General features: G+C 39.9%; 1 non-coding gene across 1 annotated transcript; it reads left to right on the plus strand.

Moving 5' to 3' along the window:
* The first annotated feature begins 1,822 nt into the window (after positions 1-1,822).
* LOC133293768 (small nucleolar RNA R71) lies at positions 1,823-1,929 on the plus strand. Its single transcript, XR_009749106.1, has one exon. It is a non-coding gene; the product is annotated as a small nucleolar RNA R71 (small nucleolar RNA).
* Positions 1,930-7,145: the final 5,216 nt, after the last annotated feature.

The raw sequence follows: 7,145 nt of genomic DNA on the forward strand, positions 1-7,145 counted from the left end.
ACCGAAGTTTGTCCAGTGATTTCTTCACAAATGGAGGCAGAACCACTTTGTCCTGATTTAGAGAAATGTTCCTTTCTGGGTACAGAATGGTGGTGGGTTCAGTGAGCTCTGGTTCTTCGCCGCGGTTGGCTACAGGGGTCACTTCAAATGAAAGCTTAGTCATTCTGTTCAGAAAGGGAGTTAGGGCACAAATGCAGGAGGGATAAAAGGGTTCTGAGTTGAATGGAAGTAGTAGAACTTGATGAAATCAGAGACCGAATTTAAATAGACTATGGGGGAGAAAATAAAAGGTTTCTGGGACGTGGAGGTTAAGGAGAGGAGGTTGAAGAGGTAGTGGAATGGGGACGTTACAGAACGAGTGGTCAGCAGTAGGTGACCAGTTACTGATGGGATAAGTGTGAGAAGATGGAACGGTTTAGGTCAGGATGTGGGAGAGAGGGAAAAGGAAAGGGTGCAGTTGTCTTAATGGTTGAGGAGATAGTTGCTTTTTCTGCGCGCGTTTCCATGATTTGCAATGAATGCAAATTAGATATGGTTGCGTATCTTTTTAAGTGACTCAGCAGGGACAGGTGTCCCAGTCACTCTTATCTCCTAACCCAGGCAACATTCTCTTTATCTTTTCCTAACTAATAAATAAATAAATAACTGAAATAAATAATAAGAAAACATACAACAATGAGTACTAAATAAGGAAAAGGGAACGTACTAACCTATCACCTATTATTTAATAAATCTAAATGAACATGTAACAAAACATATAATTATATCTATATATATATATATATATATATATATTTTATATTGGGATTGTGTGGTCAGGGACCACCCCAAAACTACATTCCTGGAATGGAACGTACTTTATTTGGACTTTTTGGAGAGGAACATTAGACGTTCCCTCCTTTTTGGGATCTATATGGTTATTGACAACTACCCCAAAACTTTTCTCTTTGTCAGAGAGCAAATGTATCTACTGGGTTGCCTCCCAGTCAGCGCTTAGTTTAATGTCTTTAGCTAAACATGGTACTTACCTCTCAAAGGGTTTCAGAAATGGTGGAGGGGACCTCAGTGTCCCCTGGTAGTGATCCTAGTGTTCTGGTTTGAAGTTTGGCAACAATCTGCCCTAAATGGGACTCAATGTTCCTGACCACTGCATCATTCCTGGTGACATATTCCTTGACATAATTTTCCAGGGTGTTGATGCGTTGGTCATCTCTTTGGAACGGAACGTAGTTGTTTCTTCTTTGTTCAAACGTTCCACTGCCGCTACCTTGCTGATACTGCTGCTGATTGTTGTTGAATGGTCTCTGGTTAATGGGTGGCCTCCATTGGGTGTTGTGGTTCTGATGCTTAATGATAGTTCCTCCAGGGCTTGAATGTGTATTTCGTCCTGCTTGTTGATTGTCTCTGGTGAAGTTCCTATTGCCAAAATTTTCTGCATAACACACCAATGCAGTGGATGGGCAGTCTGTTGAGTCATGAAGGTCACCACAGGCTGAGCATGGTTCTGTTTCAGTTACTGTGAGATGTAAGACTTCCATCCTTGGTCTGCTTGGTCAGCTCTCAGGTTCTTCACTTTATTCGTGAGTGATGCCAGCTGGGCTTCAATGGCTGTTTGTTTATCCAGTTCTAGCATGCCTAGCTTCCTCACTGGGCTCACTCTGTCTATTGGCCATTGGAGACATCTTTCAGCAGTCCCTGCTATGATTTCGTACCTTGATTCAAGTGTTCCTGTAAAGAAATATCCTCATGCAGCAAAATCTAGGTGAGATTGAGAAGTATGTCAAGTCTCTTATAGAAAGATTGTAACACTCCCCAACTCTTTACCCCATGGTTTGGACATTTTCTTATGATGTCCTTGTATCTCTCCCATTCTTCATAGAGATTTTCTCCATAAAACATTCTGAAGTTAGAGATTTCAGCTCTAACATCAGCTTGTCGAGACATTGGGAGAAACCTCTCTATGAACTTATTAGAGAGTTCTTCCCATGTGTGGATTGATCCACGGGTGAGAGTTTTCATCCATGTTTTAGCTTTTAAGCCCATGGAGTGAGGGAACAACCTCATTCTCATGCTCTCCTCTGTTACACCCTCAGCTTTAGAATTATCACAAATATCTTGGAATGTTGTGAGGTGTGTGTAAGGATCTTCTGCAGGGAGTCCATTGAAGACCCCTGCTTCCCTAATCATGTGGAACATGATACGTTTTAGTTCAAAATTTGGTGCTACAGAGGAAAGGGTTACTCCCTTATCTGGTCTGTTCCTGAAAAGAGCAGCCAAAGTTCTGAAGTTCTGTTCAGGGGGAACCTCTTCATTGTTATTATTGTGATCAGTCATATTTTCAGGAAATTCTTCCCTGAGGTTCCTTCTTCTCCTATGGAGTGTACGTTCTGGCTCAGGATCAAAGAGAGACTCAAGTACTTCAATGGAGTGGTCAGAGTCTATTTCAAACTCTTCACTTATAAACTAATAGCACAGGGTATATATATGCATAGCGGATTCATTGATAAGGAGAAAAAAATAAAAGTAAAGTCAGATATACAGTATATGTGTTAGAAAACAATGATAAAAACAACAATTAGTGTTTCTATCCCCGGTAACGGCGCCAAAAACTTGTTGGGTGGTTTGCTGATGGTGGAAAAATATAAGTTCTGATAGGGGACGTTCCTCTGTTCTTGCAGAACACAGATTCGTCCCTTAGTTCCAACCCAAATGCGCAAGTGCATGCATCAAGTAATAAAGGGAGTATTAATGGCCAAATTATCGTTCCCACGAGGATAGAGTGCTAATTAGGGGTGTAAATGGGCCAGGCTGGCCCAGCCCAGCCTACGGCCCGACCTACATTGAGCCCAGCCCAAGCCTGACCTTTCAGAAAAGTAGAGTAGGCTTAGGCTTATAAAAAAGCTTTTTTAATAAATAGGCCATAGGCCAATTTTGTCAAGCCCGGCCTACAGCCTTGTAGGCTAACCTATTTAATTTATTAAAATAAAATAATAAAATAATATCTATTTTATGTGGCAAAGACACAAAGTACCAAATACCAATATCTCTTACTTTTTGTGCTATTTTATTTTATGAAAGGAAAACTTGTTTAATGTCTCCAAATTTTACATGCTGTTGCAGCTTAATACCATGGAGAAATGGGTACCTTGCTGGATTATGATGTTACTGATGAAGATCTTTCAATAATACTCTTCTTTCCCTTGTCTTGATGGTGGTTTAAAGATTTTTAGATGAATGACATTCTCTTGTAGACTTTATTTCAGCATCCAGTAATTGTATTTTACTTATTTTTCCCATTTCTTTGACTCTATTCCTCTATGATATACATTCTAGAGCTGAGGTATTATGTTGACTCTTTTTTGTTTGTCATTTTTTTTTCTTATGAGAAGTACTCGTGCATGCATGAATGGAACTTTTTTTGCTTAGTATATATAGTGGGAGGCCTACAAGGCCTGTAGGCCATGTCAGACTTTCTTATTTTTGGAAATGGGCCGGGCTTGGCAAATGAGAAGAAAAGTTAGTAAATGAACTGTCTGGTCAAACGTTCCCTAATGTCTTGACAACGTTCCTCAGGAACAGTAGGTTCAATCTGATGGCAAACAGTTGCTCGCTGCGTTATGTATGTGATCTTTCCTGTTTAGAAGAAGGTGAGATAATAATCATTGGAGTTTTTAGAAGTACTAAATAAAATAAAATAAAACCACTAAAACAGAAATAACTATAATCAAGAGACAACTGGGTGGTGGTTAAAGCAGTTTAACAGAAGGAAAAGATTCATTGTTTCACTCTTAAAGGGGCTGTTTTATCTTCTCTCAAGACTTAGCACCTTTTGGCTTTGTCCCAGTTTCTTTTCCTGCCAACTCTGATTCCTCAGCTCATGGTCTAGACGGCTCATAAGTTTCCATATTCCTATGGCTCCCTTGACTCCAACAAGTACTTAGTTCAGAACCTTAAAATGGACGAGTTGGCCCCTTATTCCTAAGGTGACCAGTAGCGTTTTTGCCATGACATCTACTTTCCCCCAATGGCTAAGCTGTCTGAAATCCCTTCCTTATGGAAGTTCCTTTCTCAGTATGTACCCAATTTCCATTGGCGCACAATGAATATAGCTTACTAGCCAAAGAAATACAAAAAGCTTCGGTCAAGAGTTTTGAAAAATAGTTCTTTAAGAGTTTCACAGTTTACCCGTTCCACAGATAGTTCAACTCATGGCTGATAGTTTAAACTAATTATTCTCAACTGAGATCACATAGACCCGAGATTCAGTCAAGAGATAACGATTGGAACGAAGAGAAAAACACATATATTAATTTAAAAGACAGTTACAAAAAGAAACAGAAAATGGAGAAAGATGGGTATTTGCTCGTGAGGAGTCTTGATGGTTGTTTACAGAGAAGAAAAGAGGGGTTGTCACTTAACTACAGTTACAACTTAAAATTAAACTAAGTTACTAACTACTACTAAGTGATCTCTTCCTTTTGGACTGCAAACCCTCCAAGATTCAATGATGTTTTTGTGTGAGGGTGGTCCTATTTATAGCTGGAAGAAGAGTGGCAAGACTATAATTCCTTTGGAGCTAGTTGCTTGAATGAGGGGACGGGTCTGTGGCAGCAGAGTGTGAAGCTTGCGTGAATTGCTGAATAGAACAGGATTGGTGATGATTAGCCGTTGTTTGCAGACCTTCCCATGCTTTGCTTCTGTTTTCATTCAATGAGAACTCTTGATTCTCTGCTCTTCACGTTTCCAGCTGCTCAGTTAGTGCGCCGCCTTGCTTTTTAGAAGTCTTTAACTCTACGTTACCTGCAAAGTGTACAGAAGCATTAAATGAATGGAGCAGGTGCATTAAATACGTCTTAGTCCGTTCCCCTTTTAATATATTTTAAAGGAATATGTTACCATCCGTTCCCCCTTTGTGTTTTTGTCACAAATGTGTAAAACAAGTGAATTTCATACTGAAGTTGCTCATCAGATGAGGGAACGTATGGTATTTTGCCATCAAAATGGGCTTAGGTCGGAACGAATTTACGTCCCATCACAAGGTATGGACCTTGGTTCCTAAACCGCAAGGAATAGTTCCTATCGGTAATAAATGGGTCTTTAAAAGAAAGACTGATGCAAATGGAAACGTTCAAACCTACAAAGCTAGGTTGGCTGTGAAAGGATATCGTCAAAGACAAGGAGTTGACTATGATGAGACTTTCTCACCAGTTGCCATGATCAAATCTATTAGGATCGTGATATGCTGCTATTGCAAGCATCAAGGAGTTAGAATATTCGTTTTTATGAAGTCGTTAAGACTAACGGTTTCATCAAGAACGAGCATGAACCTTGTGTTTACAAGAAGGTTAGTGGGAGTAATGTCATTTTCTTGGTACTTTATGTAGATGACATATTACTTATAGGAAATGACATCCCCACATTACAAACAACGAAATACTGGCTTTCAAAAAGCCTCACCACGAAGGATTTAGGAGAAGCGGCGTTTATACTTGTTATAAAGATCTATAGATATAGATCCAAGAGGCTACTGGGTTTATCTCAATCCACGTATGTTGACAAGATGCTAAAGAGGTTTAGCATGGAAGGGTTGAAAATGGGTTTTCTTCCTGTCAGTCATGGGGTACATCTTTCCAAGGCTATGTGTCCTAAGTCACAGCCTGAAAAGGATCGCATGAGTGGAATACCATACGCTTCGGATATTGGATCCATCATGTATGCCATGATATGTACGAGACCAGATGTCTCATATGCTTTAAGCATTACAAGCAGATACCAGTATGACCATGGAGAGGGTCACTGGACAGCAGTCAAGACCATCCTTAAGTACTTGAGAAGAACTAAGGATGCATTTCTGGTCTATGGTGGGGTTGATGAGCTTTCAGTGAAAGGATTCACTGATGCCAGCTTTCAAAGTGACAAAGAGGACTGCAAGTCATAATCAGGGTTCGTATTCACCTTAAATGGTGGGGTAGTATCTTGGAAGAGTTCCAAGCAAGAGACAACAGCAGATTCAACGACACAAGCTGAATACATAGATGCTTCAGAAGCGGCTAAGGAGGCCGTGTGGATCAAGAAGTTCATATCTGAACTAAGGGTGGTTCCAAGCGTGGATGAGCCCATACAGTTGTTTTGCGACAACACTGGAGCCATGGTGCAGTCAAAGGAACCTAGGTCTCATCAAAGATCTAAACACGTGCTCCGCAGATATCACCTGATTAGAGTAATCATTGATAGGATAGATGTAAAGATGGATTATGTTCCCACAGATAATAACCTAGTCGATTCTCTGACAAAGGCTATTTCTCAGAGAAAACATGATAGTCATTATGAGGCTTTAGGTATATGACTTAGGTCAGATTGGCTCTAGGCCAAGTGGGAGCTTGTTAGTATATGGATGTCCTAGAGACAATCTTTTGATTAGATTAGGACATATGTGGACCTTTTATATTGTCGCAAATAAATAAAAAGCACTCTTTATCGTGTTTCATATTTTTTCTCAATATTATAGTTAATATTTTATATGAGTAACTAGATGAACCCCTTGGAATAAAATAGGTATCTCTTGAGTATCTATGATGAGATCACGATCATGAGGATTCAAGGGTACTGGATATTTATTCCTAATTTTATGTTCCTAGTCTAAAGACACTGAGAATGGGGATCAGTGATCTCGGGTAAGACTAGCACAACTTATCTACTTGTATTCGGATGCAAGGTAAAGACCTCATGAGCTACAAATATGGAGTTGTCTTAGCTAAAGTCTTGGGTGGACCTATAAGGGTATAGCTCGCATTGAACAGACCTACAAAGAAACTCTATGAGGAAATCTTACAAAAGTATCATTAGAGCAGTCTCTTAATATTTGGGTATGTCTTTCCTTAGACCATAAGTTGTCACCTAGACTGTGTTCTAGAAGGCATGTTTTGATTGTATACCTCGTCTGCCTGAAACATGGAGACTCATAGGTATACTTTTAGGCATGTCCTGAAAGAGCACAGGCCTAAGGTGATAAGCTGAAGGAATTCGTCAAATCTCTGTAAGGGATTAGGTTATCTGTAAACTGGAGAAATTGGGATGACATTTACAGGACTCAGGAATCTATGCATAGTAAAAGAGATCGTGAGATGATCTGCCTTTAGAGTCAG

Source organism: Gastrolobium bilobum, unplaced genomic scaffold (genome assembly GCF_033153095.1).
Source record: "Gastrolobium bilobum isolate Gb01-03AN ecotype WA unplaced genomic scaffold, APGP_CSIRO_Gbil_v1 utg13391, whole genome shotgun sequence".
Taxonomy (NCBI): domain Eukaryota; kingdom Viridiplantae; phylum Streptophyta; class Magnoliopsida; order Fabales; family Fabaceae; genus Gastrolobium; species Gastrolobium bilobum.